The following is a 17820-nucleotide window of genomic DNA, read 5'->3' as shown; positions in this document are numbered from 1 at the left end:
GTTGAAGATGCTAAATACGGGTGGAAAATATAAATTGAAGAGGTCACGCTTTGATTTCGCTTTCACTCCGGATGTTATTCGGACTTTGTGTGCTCACATCTTTCATGTTTTTGTTTATGGCCCAAACAAAACGTCGCTTCCCATTGGTTCTCAGCGTTTGATCTTTGTTGACTTCTGACTTTTTACGACGAAGGTTCAGATTGAAGTCTCGGCTGATTTAGTCGAGCAGGATCTTCAAACACTTCAGCACAACTCAACAATTGAGTTGTGCTGATCAAGTGGACGGTTTCTGTACGCTCATCCCAGAGAGACTCCTGCAGATTTACGGGGGGTCTCCGATATGGAAGGTCTACAGATGTTTGCAAGATGTTTTTTTTTTTAATTCACCCCCCTCCTCCCGCTCTCAGATTATCCCCTGTAGCAAAATCTCATTAAAGCGCAATTTACAGAGCTGCACTGATGTTGCCATCAAGCAAAATTAAAGGCATTAATTTTTCACACACACACACACACACACACACACACACACACACAGTAAATGATGAAGGAGGTTGTGGGGGGGAAAAGTATTATCTTGAAATGAAGTCGCATTAAAATAAATAAATAAAAAAGACTGCGACGGAGCAATGGGATTGGACGTAAAGGAAGATGTGCAAATGTTCTCCATTTAGTGGAAGCGTGGCGGTGCGGAGACGTGCACATTACGGGGCCTCCATGCTGGGACGGCATGAGGGACGGGGGAAATATGAAACCCCTCGTGGAGACGATATGACATGCAGCAGGCTTGCAGGCCACTCGCAACTTGAGTTCAGACGAGAGCACAATTGGGAGATTTGCTTTAAAAAGGAGAAAAAGATCCGAGAATTAATGCAGGGCTTAGGGAAGCAGTAGAGCTCATTTTGGGTCGAAAAGACAAAACTAAATCAAGAGGAAACCCCCAAACAAATACTAAAAATTAAGATTTTCCTGATATTTTCCCATACATTCATTTTCACAACTGAAATGGTGCCCTAAAAAAAGGGTTGCCCGCAATTGAAATACTCCATATTATTTTGGCTCACAGGTGTACATGATTTCTTTAAAATAAATAAATAAATAAACTAAAAATGCATGTTTATTTGTCAAAATCTGGTCAGTTTAGGCTGTATGAAAGCAGTCAAAACATTCAATAATTCATTTTTTTATTATGAAATTAATTCCTCTTGCATCCTTGTAATAGTGTATATTATAATACAGTAAAATATCAAGTACATTACATATTTTAGCTTAAGCTGTAGACCAGAGATTTACATATTTTTTTAATTTAAAAAAAGTTTTAAGTCACATTAATTTAGGCTATAACTCGAAATACATTAAAAAGGTCTGACGTAAGCATTCAAAACATTTAATAATTCATTCTTATCATTAAATTTATTAACTGAAATCGTGCCCCGATGGGAAAAAGAATGCCCTCCCTCGAAATAGTGCATATGTTAATATAGTAAAAAAGAGAATATCATTAATGATTAATTAAATAAAACCACAATTTAGGCGGCATTAAAAAAAACTAAATAAATTAAGTACATCTTAGTGTTGTCAAAACCTTTAATCATTTTTATTTTTAAGATATTTAATTATTTTTTAAAATTTGTTTTCATCCTAAATCTTTTTAATGATTCTATATGGTATAACTAAATAATTATTTAAAAAAATGATATATTTTCATTAAGTAGAACAGAACCCGCAAGGGAAAATTCTGTTCAAATTCAATGCATTCATAGAGTTTAAATTTTAATTGCAACTATACCATTACATCCACACAAACGTTTTAAACACAATTATTTATTATTGCTCTCCATTTTAAATATTTAATGGGGGGGAATGTTAACATATTTTCCTCATCCTTTTTATTACACTTCTTCCAACGAACCTCCGCGCCATCGTTGACGGATGAAACGGAGCACATTTGAATAATAACAATAAATGAAAAATAAAAAAATAAATCAATGCAATGTCCATTGATGACTAAATGGGGCCTTCATCTTTTATGGACATAAAAGTACGTAAGAAAAAAAAAAGTGCGTGCAAATCGCAGACTTGAAGCGGTGGAAGCTTGCAGCGTGCACGCGCAGCGTGCACACGCACGCACGCAGGCGCGCAGGGAGGCGGCGGTGATTTATTCCGAAGCTCCTGCACGCCACGTAGGGGCACATTAAAAAAAAGTGGAGCGTAATATTGTAGTCCGCTGATTTATGTCGGCGTTTATGATTCGGAAACGCGGCGATTAACATTCAGGAGGAAGATGAGAAGAGGAAGAACAAGAAAGCTTTCTCGGAGGCCCGCGAGGCTGCGAGGGGACTACTCTTCACCGAGTGGACACTCATCATCATCATCATCATCATCATCATCGTCGTTATTATTATTTATACTCAAAAATGTAAAAGTAAAATACCCACATTTTGTTGCAAAAAAAAAGATGTCTATCATAATTCTAAATTAAATGAACAAACTACATTAAAGGTATGTTTCTATCATTTTTAAGGGAATGAAATTAATCACGATACAATTATTTGGTGTTATTTTTTTATTTATTTAATCATTGCTTAACGTTCAATAGTCCTGCGAACAAGAATGATAATAATGAAATAATAGTAAATACGTATAGTAGTTTGATTTCATTGTATTTTTTTTTTTGAACGAGAACATGATTTTGTAGTAATTATTTATGTTTTTTTAATTAGGGTCGATTATTCTTTCATTATTATTTAAAAATCAATATTTATATATTATGTAATATTTTAACATATGTTTTCACCAACAATATATATTTACAGATGTATGTTATATACTATTAATTAATTGATTATTATTAGATTATTTATTTTGATAATATTTAATAATCAATTTAATCGTTTGTTCACCTAAACACCGACACATGTATATTTTTTTTATTCCACCCCTTCAGTTTCTTAGTCTCAATGATTGATGATGATGACAAAAACAATAATAATAATAACATCGTCCTAATAAACTACTAATTCATTGAAATTACTTTTCTAAATAAACTGCAAATGAATAATTTGTACGTAATAACGATAAGACTATTTTGTATGATTTTATTCCACAATTAAACCGTTTCCTTGTACAAACGTTTAATTTTATGGAGAAAATGATGCATCCGCATGCTGCACAATAATAATTCTGAGGTGTGTGTGTGTTTGTGTGTAAAAGAGAGCGAGAGAGAGGGAGAGAGAGAGAGAGAGAGAGAGAGCGAGAGATCGAATCAACTCAATCTCCAAGATGTTTCCACCACTGCTGCATTTTCTCCCTTCTTGCATCCTTGCATCCCACCTGCTGTCGCGGGTTAAGTTCTTTTCAATGCAGCTTCTTCCATTGGGAGGCTGCACACGTCTGCACGCTCCAAATTCCATTTCCCATCTTTCCCCCCCCCCCCCCATTTCCTTTCCTCCCCCTCAATTCGTCCTCATGATATCATGATAGGCCATCTATTTTGCATACTAATTTAGTTAGACTTGCCGCCTGTGGTCAGTGTGACCATTAGTGAGAGCACTATGGAATTTATTTGGATTCGATTTGAAGAGGAGGACATTGTGTTTAGAGTCATGTACCTTCTGGCAGTTTTTTTTTTAAAGATTAATTTGAGAGCACAACCCCCCAACTCCCAAAATACTCCTCATATTGAGTTACCTCGTGTTCCTCACTTAAATGATGGCAACAACCCTGGAGAAAGTGTTTAAAAGGTGAAAGGAAATATTTTAACATTCAGCTGTGGGGTTTGTTAAAAAAAAAAGACAAAAAAAGAAAGTTTTTACTGTTGGGGAGGGGAGGTGAGTCATGGGGGGTTTGAATGGCATGGGAGGGGAGGAGGGAAGGCTTCAAAAGCTGCTTACCAGCAGGGGGCGGCAGCATTGCATTGGAGTACCCCCCTAGCCCTTCCCCCGCACCACCCATCAGCCCTTCCCTCCCTCGCTTGCCCTCCTGCGTGAGGATTTTTCAGGCGTTATTGGCAGGTGTTTCATCCGTGGACCTCATGGCGGAGGAATTAAGGCTGTCAACATGTCAGCCGACATCATACTTTAAGTTGGTTATTATTCATCAAATCTTTAAAATGTTGAACTTGACTGTGACAATATCAGAGATGACGAAGAGGAATAGGAGGAGGAGGAGGAGGAGGAGGAAGGGGCCCGAGTGGGACAAACAGTATAAAGTGAGCGTCATTTGGAAGATGAATCACATGATCCATTTTTCATTTTAGGGGCAAGGTGCTCGGCTGCCCCACACAGCACCTGATTTGAGTCACATGATTTTCAATATCAGCGGATAAATCCAATCCGATACTTCGGCAATGGAAGGATATATTAATGCATATGAATACCGATATCATACATAGTGAATAGTATTTTTACATTGTCATTTAGAAGCATGTGTCAAATGGATGGCTCACTACAGCAGTGCAGTGGGTTGCTAAGTAAACAAATCTGCTCATTTACAAGCAACAGCATTGATTGATTGCCTTGTCAGATGCAGTCAGTGAGGCACAGCTTTGCTTGTGACAAAATAATCCACACTCGCTGGACTTCTATTTGAAGGTAAGTCATTTAAATGCATCACATTTGCTAACCTGTCATTCTTGGAACTCTGACGATGGCGCTCAGCGAGCTGTTTGGATACATACACGGAGCACACTGTTCCCCCCTGTTGACACGGGCCGATGTGACTTCGGACCAGAATGCAGCAACTGGGAAGGTTGAAAGGATTTTAATAATCAATTTGATATCAAATGAGACAGGTCAAATCAAAGCCAGCATAGAGTTCAGTTGAGGGCAGTCAACTTCAAATCGCACAGTCGGGAGGGTCAGGCTTTGAAGATCGGCCCAAGTGATGCAAGATTTGTAATCCACAGATAGCAGTTTAGGAAAGGCTCAGATTTCACTGTTTTTTTAATCCACGATCCGCAGAGAGCAGAAGAGAGTTTTAGTGCATGTTAATTTCTCAGTTCTTTGACAAATTTGGGAAAGTTGACAAATAGTCAACTGTTCAACATAGCAGAGAAAAGACAGGGAGAAACAGTAAAAAACAAAAAAATCACACTCATAAAATTTTTATTAAAAAAAAAAATCACAATGGGTATTATGGACTGTTTTCCAGCAACCCTGTCCTTTGGCAGTTTAGGGCAAGGTGCCAACATAGCAGAAAAAGGACAGAGGGAACAGCAAGAACACAGACAGTCAAACAGAGTAGCACTAATAAATGTCAACATATCAGCCAATCATTATAACAAAACCTTCAAATGTGCCAATTTGAGCACCTCATCATAAATGAGTCCTATGAGGAAGAGGGGAAGGCAGAGGGGGCTGGCCAGGTGGTCATTTAGAAGATGAATCGCGTGATCCATTTTTTAATTTCCAAGCGGTGGCCTCGCTCCAGAACCTGGAACGGGTTGCCTTGGAGTTGAGCGGTGGACAGGCCAGGAGTCCATGGTGGTCACTTAAAGATGTGATTTACGAGGGTCATTAGGAAGGGGCCCGGGTGGGTACGAGGTGGGGTGGGGGGCGGGGGTGGGAGGGTCTTGGGCACCCTCTGCCACAGAAAGCCTGCTTCCTAGAAAGCCACGTTGGAGCGGCTCGGGTGGTAGAGCGGTCATCGCTAGACTCAGTCCGATGCCCAGCTTCTTCGTTACCATATTTTACAAGCATTACAATTACAGGCATAAAAAGTATGAAATTACAACCATAAAAAGTACAGAAAAAAGTGTACCTATTGGAGTTTTAATATTTTTTTAAATGGCTTTTTACAGTATGCAGGCATTTTATATGATCTGTTCAAGTAGCAGTTGTTTGAAGGTTTATAATTAGTGCGGAATCGAAGCTAATGTCCCCTGAGCCCATCTATGAAGTTTTGAATGGCATATTAGCATTAAGCATGCAGACTTCCATCCACCCATCCATTTCCTGAGCCGCTTCTCCTCACTAGGGTCACGGGCATGCTGGAGCCTATCCCAGCTATCATCGGACAGGAGGCGGGGAACACCCTGAACTGGTTGCCAGCCAATCGCAGGGCACATACAAACAAACAACCATTTACACTCACATTCACACCTACGGCAATTTAGAGTCTCCAATTCATGCATGTTTTTGGGATGTGAAAGGAAACCGGAGTGCCCGGAGAAAACCCACGCAGGCACGGGGAGACCATGCAAACTCCCCACAGTCGGGGCCATGGATTGAACCCCGGTCCTCGGAACTGTGAGGCTGATGCTCTAACCATGCAGACTTCAATAAAATTATGTGGTTTGGTTAAACATTTTGAAATCTAAATATACAATGTTTGATTCTTGTTTCATGTGTCCGTTTTACAGTAAACTTCAACTCGGAGTGACAAAGAGCTTGAAGCAAGCACACTTTGTCTCTTTTTTGGAGTCCAGTCCGAGCGAGAGCGTGAGAACACAAGTGTTAAGGTTTAGAAAGTGTGATTCAATAAGTTCAAATTTGTTTAAATAGTGTGGGAGGGATAAAACTATACACACATTTTTATATGATCTCTCTACCGCAGATTTTCACCTTTTGTGGTCTGGAACATACGTATCCCCCGCGATACATGGGGGTTTCACTGGATCCCATTCGTCGATGTGTAACTGGCAAAATGAGGTGACATTGGAAAAGCGCTCCGAGTACCTTGAAGCAGAATCCATTTACCTTAGTCGTTGTTCAGAAACGCCTGCTCCCAGTGTGCAGAGATTATGAGCCATCCTCACCTCTGCTCTTTTTTCGCACGGGGGCCCGACGGGCGGTCACCCTTCTCTCTGTCGGGTTGCGTCACACGATAATGGTTTCTCACACGGGCCGCTTGTCAGCACGTTTGCGGACACGTCAGCAATTGGCCCGTCTATTTTAGTCCGAGGAGACCTGGTTGGTGCCCTCGCCGAGGTGTCGCATGCACATTCGGGGTCTTTAAATGGCGGCTTGGAGGGTTGACTTTTGCCACCGTGTGAGTCTCTTCTTTGAGGTCCACAATGCTTCATCGTTTGTGTCTGGTGACACAATATTTAGGGCAGAAGTTGGTGTGAGGTGCTGTAAAGGTGTTAATGTCAATGAATAGCACAGTGGACCTTCACTCAAGGATTGTTCCAAATTGAAACCACGGGCACATTTTCAGGGGGTTGAGTTTCAAGCATATAGACAGCTGTTGCAAAATCTCAAATTTTGCTCTCACAGTTGCTAATAAATCCACTGTCAGATCCAGGAGTGCTGGGAAAACTGCCAAAGGGCTCCAACTATACCCAGAAATGCCCCCCCTGCAAAAAAAAAAATAAAAAAAAATATGACAGATTCGCAGCTGTCGCAAAATATATATTTTTTAAAGTTACTATAATGCTCACTTTTTGGTCAGGTTTATGTATTGAGAATTATGCTGTGATTCCCCAATAATTTCTTTTTTGTGTATTTGTGCCATGCCACTGACTAGTAACTTGTCCACTGATTGTCTATATGTGGCCTGCAATTGTTGTGTACACTGTATGTGCTTGGGATTGGTTGGAGACCAGGGCGTTTGTTTATGTGCTTGCCAACTAGTCCATTGTTTGTGCATGGATGCCCTGCCATCGACTGCCGCCCAGTACATTATTTGTCTATGTGCCCTGCGATTGGTTGGCCACCAGCGAGGAAGACATGCTAATCGCTCGGCCATTGTGCTGCCCGAGAGAGAGAGAGAGAGAGAGAGAGAGAGAGAGAGAGAGAGAGAGAGAGAGAGAGAGAGAGAGAGAGAGAGAGAGAGAGAACCCAGCAAGGAAAAATAAAATAACCCCCAACCTAAAAAATGGAAAGAAAGTGACGGGACCACCTCCGGGGTGTCTACAAGCCCAGCATCTGTGTCAGATGTTGTTAATTAACGTCAGTATGTTCCAGCCTGCCACTTGGCTTCCTGTCCTTCGCACGGGGCAGATTCCCAGTGAGGAGGTGGTCAGGACGAGGGTTGGATCCGGATGGCGGGGGGTGTTAATCCAGCTCATTAGAATTCTAGTCTTGGGAAAAGGGGACCACAGGGCCAACGCGGACCACAGCAGTTTATCAATATGGATTTCCATCCATTTTTGTTCTTTCCAAGCCCACTTTCTTGTCCTGATGTTGGTGATGATTCGTAACTTGTCACTGCTTGATATTTACTTCATTCCACATTAATCAGCAATATATGCAGTAATTTTTTTTACGAAACAAAAAATTGGTGCACTAACCACTTAACGCAGAATACATATAATTTTATCCCCCCCCCAAAGGACAGGGGAGTAAACTGCACAGAAAATGTAATTTATAGAGAAGGTCCTTAGTTTATAACAGAGTTCCTGCAGTAGCAGTGCAACCCGAATTTGTACCCAAGTCCGAACACACACAGTTTATCACTAATTTATGATAGGGCTGGGTGACACGGCCTTAAAATAAAAGCTATTTTGCGATTAAATCCGATTTGAATCAATTTTTCCTCTTCACTTATATAAAAATTTAACGACAATGATGTTGTTTGTTTCTTCGTGAAATTGAAAGTAGTTAGTCACATTTTCTTAAAAATAGTCACTAAAGGGGTTGAAAATGTGACTAAGTTGGCAATGTGCTTTTATCAACTATGTCTTCTCAGTTCGTAGCCATGTTGTTAGTGTAAGCAGTAAACGTCATGCTTTGAACTGAGCAAGCCGCAAAATAAATAAATAAATATTAGCCCTAACTTTGGCTAAATATTTGTATGAAAAACAGAATACAAAAAAAAGGAAAATATTTCTTTGGAATTCGGGGAGAAATATGCAAAATTTTGTTTTAAGATTGTCCTTATTTGCTTATTCTATAATTGAAGGGGGAAAAAAATGCATAAAAATTGGATTTTTATGTTTTCAAGCCATATTGCCCAGCCAATGGTAATATTTTATATGATTAATTATTTGACTCCACGGGTGGTTACACTCATTTCTAAAGCCCAAAACAAGTACAGTTAGGCATCTTTACTTTTAAAAAAAAAACAAAAAAACAACGACATAAAACACACAGACTCTGGGTTCTGTCATGTCTTTAGGGGATTTTTGAATTTAAAGACAGTAAATTATTTTTAATGCCCGCCCAAAAATAATAGGCTATTTTCTAAACGATGTGCCACGCTGGTGCCCGGCGTCATCAGGACGCCATTTTCGCCTCCCTGTTGATCTGCTAATTTGCGAGCCAGCGCACCTGGTGCGTGACACGGCGTGCACGGGCGCTCGGAAAATGGCTCGACTCTCGGCCGTCTTTGCTTATTCGCGCGCGGGGCGTCGTTGCTGACGATGTTAGCATTAACGGGGCTATTAAAACCAAGATGGATGAATATCGGTTGTCGTGAAGAAGAGAAAGAAAGGGGAAAGTGGTGCTTTATAATGCTTTTATACACTATAGCGTAAATAGTTAGACACAACCATGGACCTGCATCCAGAACCAGCTCATAGATTTTTCTGTCGAACATAACAAAAATGAGCAGAAATGTTGTTTCTGTAACGCCCTGTTGCGTTTAAGGTGCCTCGTTAGTGTGGGAGTAGCTAGCGTTCAATGTTTCAGAACTCTTTTTATTTATTTATTTAGAAAAAAAAAATTTTTTTAACAACCTGCGGTTCTCTAACAAGGAGCTGAACGGCAAAATTCACAACAGGTGCTTGATCCATGACTGGACCAAAGCATATCAAATGATGCAAATGTATCACTGATTGAAAAATGTATTAAAATGGATAATTTGAAACTAGGAAGTTATATTTTTAAGATACATACTGTACAGGCCGGTGGCCAAACAATTAGCGTACATTTGATCTCAATCAAATAATCTGTAAGTCATCTATTTTTAAGGCTTATGTTGTAATATGAATAATGATATTAAAGTATGAATTATAATTTTGATTTGCAATTTTTTGCTATTGTGTTGGGGCTTGGTCCTTTACTTCAGCACTGTGCTAAGCTTCTGGTTTGGAATATTGACTCCCATCAGGGTCTTATCTTGCTAACAGTGTTTATTTATTTTATTATTATTTTTTTTTTGGTGGGATGGTGGTGGGCTGCGGACAGCCAATCAGGGGAGCAGAGGAGCCAAACACAGTTTGGGGTGGCGCCGCACCTCGCCGCTAATTTCAGGGTTAGCAGGAAAAACGCCCGACAGGAGGACAGCATCGCCATGGCAACCGGCTAAAAAAGCACTGTCCACAGTCTCGATAGGGGCCCTCGAATAATCACTGGTCCTGTGACACATCGGTTTGCAACCAGTATGGAACAAACATGCAAAACTACAGTCAATATGCTTTTTGAAACATATATATTTTTAGCGGCACTCCAACCTGGCACATTAACTCTCATTGCTGAGGGGATTCTGTTTTTTTCCTGACAATGCAAGAGCGGGAGATAAGATGGCAGTCACTCTCCCCCGACTGACTGCCTACCTTCCATCAAGATCTGAGACGGTATGAGCACACAGGTACCCCCCCCCCCCCCCCTCCACCCTCCCCGTCAGTCTCCTTTTATATTTTTAGACGTGAGCACAATGGCCTCCATATCAAACATTTTAAATGATGCTTGAAATACCACTCGCTTGACTTTGATGTCACAGGCAATTAAATCCAACCTTACCACCTTTTTCCACCGTTAATAACAGCAATCTTGCCAGGGCCTGGTGCCTAATTAATATGTGCTATTTGTCACTTTGCCTTGACACATGTATATCAAAGTGGGGGACAAGGGAGGGGGTGGTGGTGTTTGAGGCAGTGGTTTGGGTAAAAGCGTGAGGGGGTGTATGGGAGAAGAGGTATGCTGGGCTTTCTCGCTGCTTAGCGACTGTGCAGGTGTGGCGGTTTTCTGAAGCGTCTCATACAATTTTTATCACGTCGACATTTATTCCAGTGACTACTGATGCTATCGTGTGTAAAAAAAATAAAAATTAGAAAAAAAGTACGTTATTTCTAACCATTTATTTTTATACAATTTTTTTTGTAACACAAGGTGCAAACCAATGCAATCCCCAGATTTAGGGGTTCTCAAACTTTTGGGTCAGCAGAGAGCGGCAAGAGACCATTGTGCCGTGCCACCATTTTTAAAGTACCGCAATGTTTAAAGATATTTGTAAAGTGTATGAAATGCTATTAGTGTCTATATACATACCACTGTTAGCAGGGTAGTCAATTATTTTGCGGAAATTAGCCAATCGCGGCCTTTTTTTTTTTTTTTTTAATATGGAAAAAAAAAATAGATTTTTAAAAAAATCCAGGGATAGGTGAATCCGCAGGTGCCGAACTGCGATTATGCGGAGGTCCACTGTACACGACACACTATAACGGCAATCAGAACAAACATGGTGATTTTTTTTCCCCTCCTCGTGTGGGTTCTTTTACATTTTAAAAACCTCGCTTTACAAGGCAGGCACGTGTTTGTGCAGGCATGTGGTTTGTCCCAGTTTGCACAGCCACTCTTGGCACAAGCTTCTTTTTTGTCTTTTTTTCTTTATACAACCAACCAACTCAGAGGCGAAGGATCAAATTGCAAAAAAGAAAACCCAAAAAACAAAAAAAAAATGTAAAAATGCAGTTGTCAGAGGGGTCAGCTGAGAAACAGCAATCATTCATGCATTCACGCACAGTGTAAGACTCTCCCGCAAAACCTTGTGCCAGCCTCACACATCTGCGCCAAGAGTGAATTGCATCCCCGAGCTCTCGTTTCGCCGTCTTCCTCTTCAGAAATCACGTGTAAAGAAAGCAGTTTTATTGGATGAACAGACTAATGTTGCATGCAGTGTACTTGCACTAGCATTTTATGCCACATTGAAGGAGTCAATTAATTTGCATAATTCCAAGCGAGCGTGCACTAGGAAAACATGGCCAGGAGTCCTGGCTTACTCACGCCGACTTCTGGTAAATTAATCATTTTGCCACACAATTAATTACACTTATGACAATTTCAAAGCGCCATACACCCACCCACCGGCGTGGCACTCTTCGCCGCCACGCTCCAAAGTGCGGGAGCATCCCCACCAGTGATTGAGAGAACACCTAAACAGATAGAGTGCACGCCTAGGGCGGAATAAAATTAATATTTTGTTTCCCATCTGGTGGAATCAGCAGAATTAATGAGGGAATAAGGCCCATAGCGACGCACGGGCCAGGCTTCAATCTGCCTCTCTCTCTCTGCTGCTTGCTGCAGAAAGTGGGCACAGTTTGGGGAGGGAGAGCGCACGGGATGGGTGGGAGGCGTTTGATCGTGGGCCGCACCAGCATCCGTCGACCACAATGCACCACGGTGATCACCGCTGTAAATGAATGACTGCAGCCGTGTCAATCAGCGACAGGGGTGATTCGAGGATCCGAGATTTCAGGCTGCTGAGCTCCCGGCCAGCCAAGATAATTGCACTTCTTTGTACATTTTACTGTTCAGTAGCACCTTGGCTTTGATATTATTACATATACATGGCACATCAAATAACATCTGTTTCTTACTGCAAATATCACAATGAATAAATACATATCAAGCATATTACAGCCTGGATTATTTGGAATAAGATATTGATGTCTGCATGTCATTTGTCAGTAATGATGAGTGTCAGCAGTGATGATGCATTTGTGTGAATACATCATCCAGATTGATGTTGAAGTAGAAATTTTAAGGCTGTGTTTTATGCTAAGGAAGTTCATCATCACCTATTTAACTATCCCCCCCCCCCCCATTCGGGAAGCACTTTGGCACCAAAAGCAGCAGGACTTTTGCTTGCATTGTGATGTGAAACGGTCACATGTTCATTTCATTCATTTGTGGCTTCAATTTGCCTTTGAAAGGAAAAAAAGCGACACTTGTATTCCAGGATGGGCACTCCAACGGTGTCATCCAATCTGGGCACTCCATTACCTCCCTCTTCTCCTTCTTTTTCTGCGTGTGTGTGCGTAAACCCCGACACACCCATACCCCCCCCATCTGTATCGCTCGCTCCATGCGGCATGGCGCAGCCTGCAGAAGGTGGCAGTTGTCTCTTTGAAGCATCACTTCAATTACAGGCTTTAACCCGAGAGGTCAGCCCTTGATTATTTACACAAAGCTCGGTGTCGTTCGGCTGCAAACCCTCTTTTTTTCTGCCTTTGCCACCACTACAAAGACGGCCTTCGCTTGAATGAAGTGAATTGCACACCAACACTCGTCCCAGTCTGACCCCGAGGCTGATATTACATGGTTACACCTCACCTACACACAAACACACTGGTCAAACTGATTTTTGTGCAGACGTACAGCGTGTTAAACTAGAAGAGCAACCACTTGAGCGTTGACCTCACCGACCTATAATGCCGAACACAGCATTCATTTTTTTGCTTACTTAATTGTTGATACTTCTTAATCACATAACTACGGTTGATAAAAATGTACATCGAAACTGCTGCTAGCTATATGGTACCATATCATCTGTGCACACCAAGCAGAAGAAAACAGAAATTGTTAAGTCAGGTTGATTCAGGAAACCAAGGCCAAGGTCAAAGTTTATTGAGACCAAGTTGAGACTAAGACCAAGGCAGAACTAAATAACTACAAAAAAGATAAAGACTAAAATCAAGGCAATGGAAGACCGATTCAAGAACAACACCAAGTCAGCCCAAGACCAAGTCGAGACTAAGGCAGCTCGAGACCAAGTCAAGACCTACACCGACACAATCTGAGAAGCAGTCATGAACAAGGCTGGCGAAGATTAAGACCAATCGAGACCAAGTCAAGAGTAAAATCATGTTCATCGGACTTTTGCTAACTTTATACAGTAGCACTGTATCATATGTGCAGTACTATAAATAATCAAGACAACAAAACAGACCCCCCAAAACACACAAAATACTTACCGTATATAGTCCAGGTAAGAAACGGAATTGCAAAATAAGGTGAAATGTGTATGCCAGGAACATAGATGGAGCCAGGGGTGGGGAGTGGCAGAAAAAAAAAAAGGTGGCCACCCACATATTGGGAATAACCGGTGAAAAGAAATCTGCTTGAATAACCATAATATACCCATAACACTGTATTTTCTTGAAAAAGGGGGACATTTTGATGAATGATGTATCCAGAAAATGTTTTAAAGCAGTTTTACACAAACAACCAAACTCATTGATCTCCAGGGAATGCTTTGAGCCTAAATGCTTTGAGCCTCTAGTTTTACTTGAAGTGACAATCATTATTATTATTATTGTTATTATTATTATTATTATTATTATTATTATTATTATTATTATTTTGATTTCTTCACCTCCATGAAAGCTTACTGGTCTTTTATCTCATGATAAATTGGGGTCATGTAAAGCTCGATCACACCAAAAATGTCTTTAAATAATGGATTGTTGTGCTGATCGGATTGCTGTTTACTTAGCCTTTTCAATTCCCCCTGTTCCGGCTCCACACAGCTGGTGGCCTTCTATTTACTTGTTGTTATTTTTTCATGAGGGGAAGGTCGGGCCGCTATCACTCCTTCTTAAATAATATAAACAGGAGGACGTCAACAACCCAAAAATGTATCGTGTCTTCCATTGGAGCCTTGGATGGCCGTCGTGTGCTGCAGCATGATACATGTTCAGAAATATACCAGGACCCCGGTGCCTCTTTGCACCAACCCCCATAAAAGTTGCAACTGCCAGCTCAGGTGGAAAAATGTAGCTGAGTAAAAGATGTATTCAATAAATAGCAGGGGCCAGCATGGGGCCTGGGGAAAGTGTGCATGAGACGGAGGTCTGGAGAGAGGAATATAATGGAGGACAAGCTAGATGGGGCATGAGTGTACATTAAACAGCGGTGCTTGATGCCTGGGAGAGCAAGCGTACCGCTGGGAATATAACTCTTAACTAGCATTGTCTGCTTTCAATTTTAAAGGGGAAGTCAGGCTTGGCATGTACATGTTATTTATTATTTTTGTGCTTCTATGATGGATCAGCTTATGCTGTGCTAAAACATCAAAAATTGATGATTGTGAACCAGAGATGGACCTTACAGTAATTTCCCTTGATCAAAAATGGGGAATCAATAGGTGTGGAAATTTGAAGAACAGAACCGAACCGGTCGATCAGGTCCGAGTCGAGGCCAAAACAAAAGCAGTTCAAGACCAAGTTGAGACCAAGACCAAGGCAGAGTGAAATAAACCAAGGCAGAGTAGACCAAGAATAGACCAAGGCAGAGTGAAATAAAATCAAAACTAATGTTTACTAATGTCTAAAACTAAGGCGATGTAAGAACGAGTCAAGAACAAGACCCAAGAATGTCGAGACCAAGTTAAGACCGAGGCTGAAGCAGATGCAAACCAAAACCAAGCCTGATCAAGACTAAACAAGACTGTGTTAGAAAGAGGCCACGGCAAGACCAAGATGGAGGTCATGTAAGGCCAAGGAAGATCAAGTCAGCCAAAGCCAAGACTTACTGAGCGCAAGGCAGATACAGACAAAGCCGAGACCAAAGTGAGACCGAATTAAGAACATCCATCCATCCATCTATTTTCTGAGCCACTTATCCTCACAAGGATCACGGGAGTGCTGGAGCCCATCCCAACTATCATCGGGCAGGAGGCGGGGTACACCCTGAACTGGTCGCCAGCCAATCGCAGGGCACATAGAAACAAACAACCATTCGCACTCACATTCACACCTACGGGAAATTTAGAGTCTTCAATTAACCTACCATGCATGTTTTTGGGATGTGGGAGGAAACCGGAGTGCCCGGAGAAAATCCACCCAGGCACGGGGAGAACATCCAAACTCCACACGGGTAGGGCCGGGAATTGAACCCCAGCCCTCAGAACTGTGAGGAAGACGTTCCAAGCAGTCGTCTTCCGTGCCTCCAAATTAAGAATAAGTAGGGAAAAAAAAAAAAAAAAAAAAAAAAAAAGAGACCAAGTCGAGACCAAGACAAAAGTAGATCAGGTCATGACCAAAACCAAGGCAATGTCAGACCAAAACAGATTGAGAACAAGACAATACCAAGACAGAGGCAGATTGAGACCAAGTTGAAAACATGAACAAGACCAAGTTAAGACTGGCTTTGAAGTATTGCCACTGGTCTTAAATAAATAAAGAACAAGAGAGTAAACAACGCCAAGTAAAGATACAATCAATTCTAAGATGAGACAGATCGCTCCAAGATTCCAGGACACCTGTTTGAGGAGGGTTTGATGACAGCACTACCCTCCTATTAGTCTTTCTTTGAAAGCTTCAGGAACATGGCCTCCTAGTGGATAAAGAGTTCTCATCAAAGATAAACACTGATAACACTGTGAAAATGACCCATGTTCTTCAACTGGAAATGAAAAAAAATAAAAGCTTTTTCTAAAGCCTTCACATTTGAATAATGTGCAAAAACCAGCAAGGATGTTGCCAGAGTAAGAGTCCCACAGTATCCTAAATTCTTTGTATTACTGAAATGTGCTCATTATGCCTCCCCGGCATATTGCGGACAAAGCATCAAGTTGAAGACGTGCGGTATCGGAGTGTGCCGAGCGTCATTATTTCCATCCGCTTGTCTTCTCTTTCCCGCCGTCCCCGGGCGAAAGGAGTGGCCTCGGCATGCGTCACTGCCATCTCGCTGTTCCCCACGGTGACATTTGAGTGCGAGATGAGTCTCACCATGTTCCGGGCACTAACAAGAAATGAGAAAGAAGACCAAGTTTTTCTTCACAAAGGCGTGACTTTGAAAAGTTCACCGTATTCGAATGGTTTATCAGTAATCTGGTTAGACTTTTAAGGACACAAGATGGAAGCTGGGATGTCTTTCAAAAACAATTTTTAAAAAGTGTTGGCGTGACATCCAAACAGAAATCTGAAATTAAATGACAAAGTGGCAGAACGGTGAAATAATGGTTAACACACCTGCCTAACAGTTCTGAGGTTCTGGTTTGAATATGAGCTCTGGCCTTCGTGTGTAGAAATGACATGAGCTCTCTCTGTGTACTCTGGCTTCCTCCCACATTCGCCAAAAATGCATATTAGGTTAATTCATGTCTCCAGATTGTATAGCCATTAATGTGAGTGTGTCAACCGAGAATAGTGTTGCAGTCAGCACTGCATAAACCAAAACCCATGTCTAGACCAAGACTTAAGCAATTTAAGACTGAGTCAAGGACAAAACCGTATTGAGACCGAAACCGAGAAAATGTAGGACTGAGTCAAAACCAGGGCAAGCCAGATCAAGACCAAATCAAGACGAAAGTCAAGGCAGATGGAAATCAAGTCGAGGCAGTGTACGACCTGCTGTGATGAACAAGTTCAAATAGGCAAATGGTTGTTTGTCTATACGTACCCCGTGAGTGGCTGGTGACTAGTCCAGGGGGTACCCCATTTCTAGTCCATAGTCAGCTGGGAAAGGCTCTAGCTAATGCTCTCTAGAAAATGGATAGATGGATGATCTAAAGTTTGGAGTATATCCAATCCCCTGGTGGTCTGGTTCAGGACCAGTTTTTAGGTTTTGAATGAAAAATAACGGATCGCTTATTGTTTTACACGCACATTGGCACATACTGTTAACAAACGGCGAGCTCGTGTAATATATTTCTAACTCTATTTTTCGCTTATTAGCACAGAATGATTTAACGCGGCTCTCTGCCGTTGCTCGGAGTTGAGTGATTTTGGGCGGCATGAAATCAAGTGATGGCGACTCCCCTGCACATTATAGTTGTTGTCATTATAGTTGTTGTCATTACAAAAGTCTAATCAGAGACGAGGCAGCCATGAAACTCCGCTTTATTAGCGTCCCTTTATCTCCGATATCGTCAGCGGCCGATCATCAACTTAAAGTTAGCAGCACAAACCCTGAGCTCCTCGATCTCCTCGACACG

This window comes from Phycodurus eques, chromosome 21 (assembly GCF_024500275.1).
Source record: "Phycodurus eques isolate BA_2022a chromosome 21, UOR_Pequ_1.1, whole genome shotgun sequence".
NCBI classification, from domain to species: domain Eukaryota; kingdom Metazoa; phylum Chordata; class Actinopteri; order Syngnathiformes; family Syngnathidae; genus Phycodurus; species Phycodurus eques.
Note: the sequence above shows the minus strand (reverse complement) of the source record.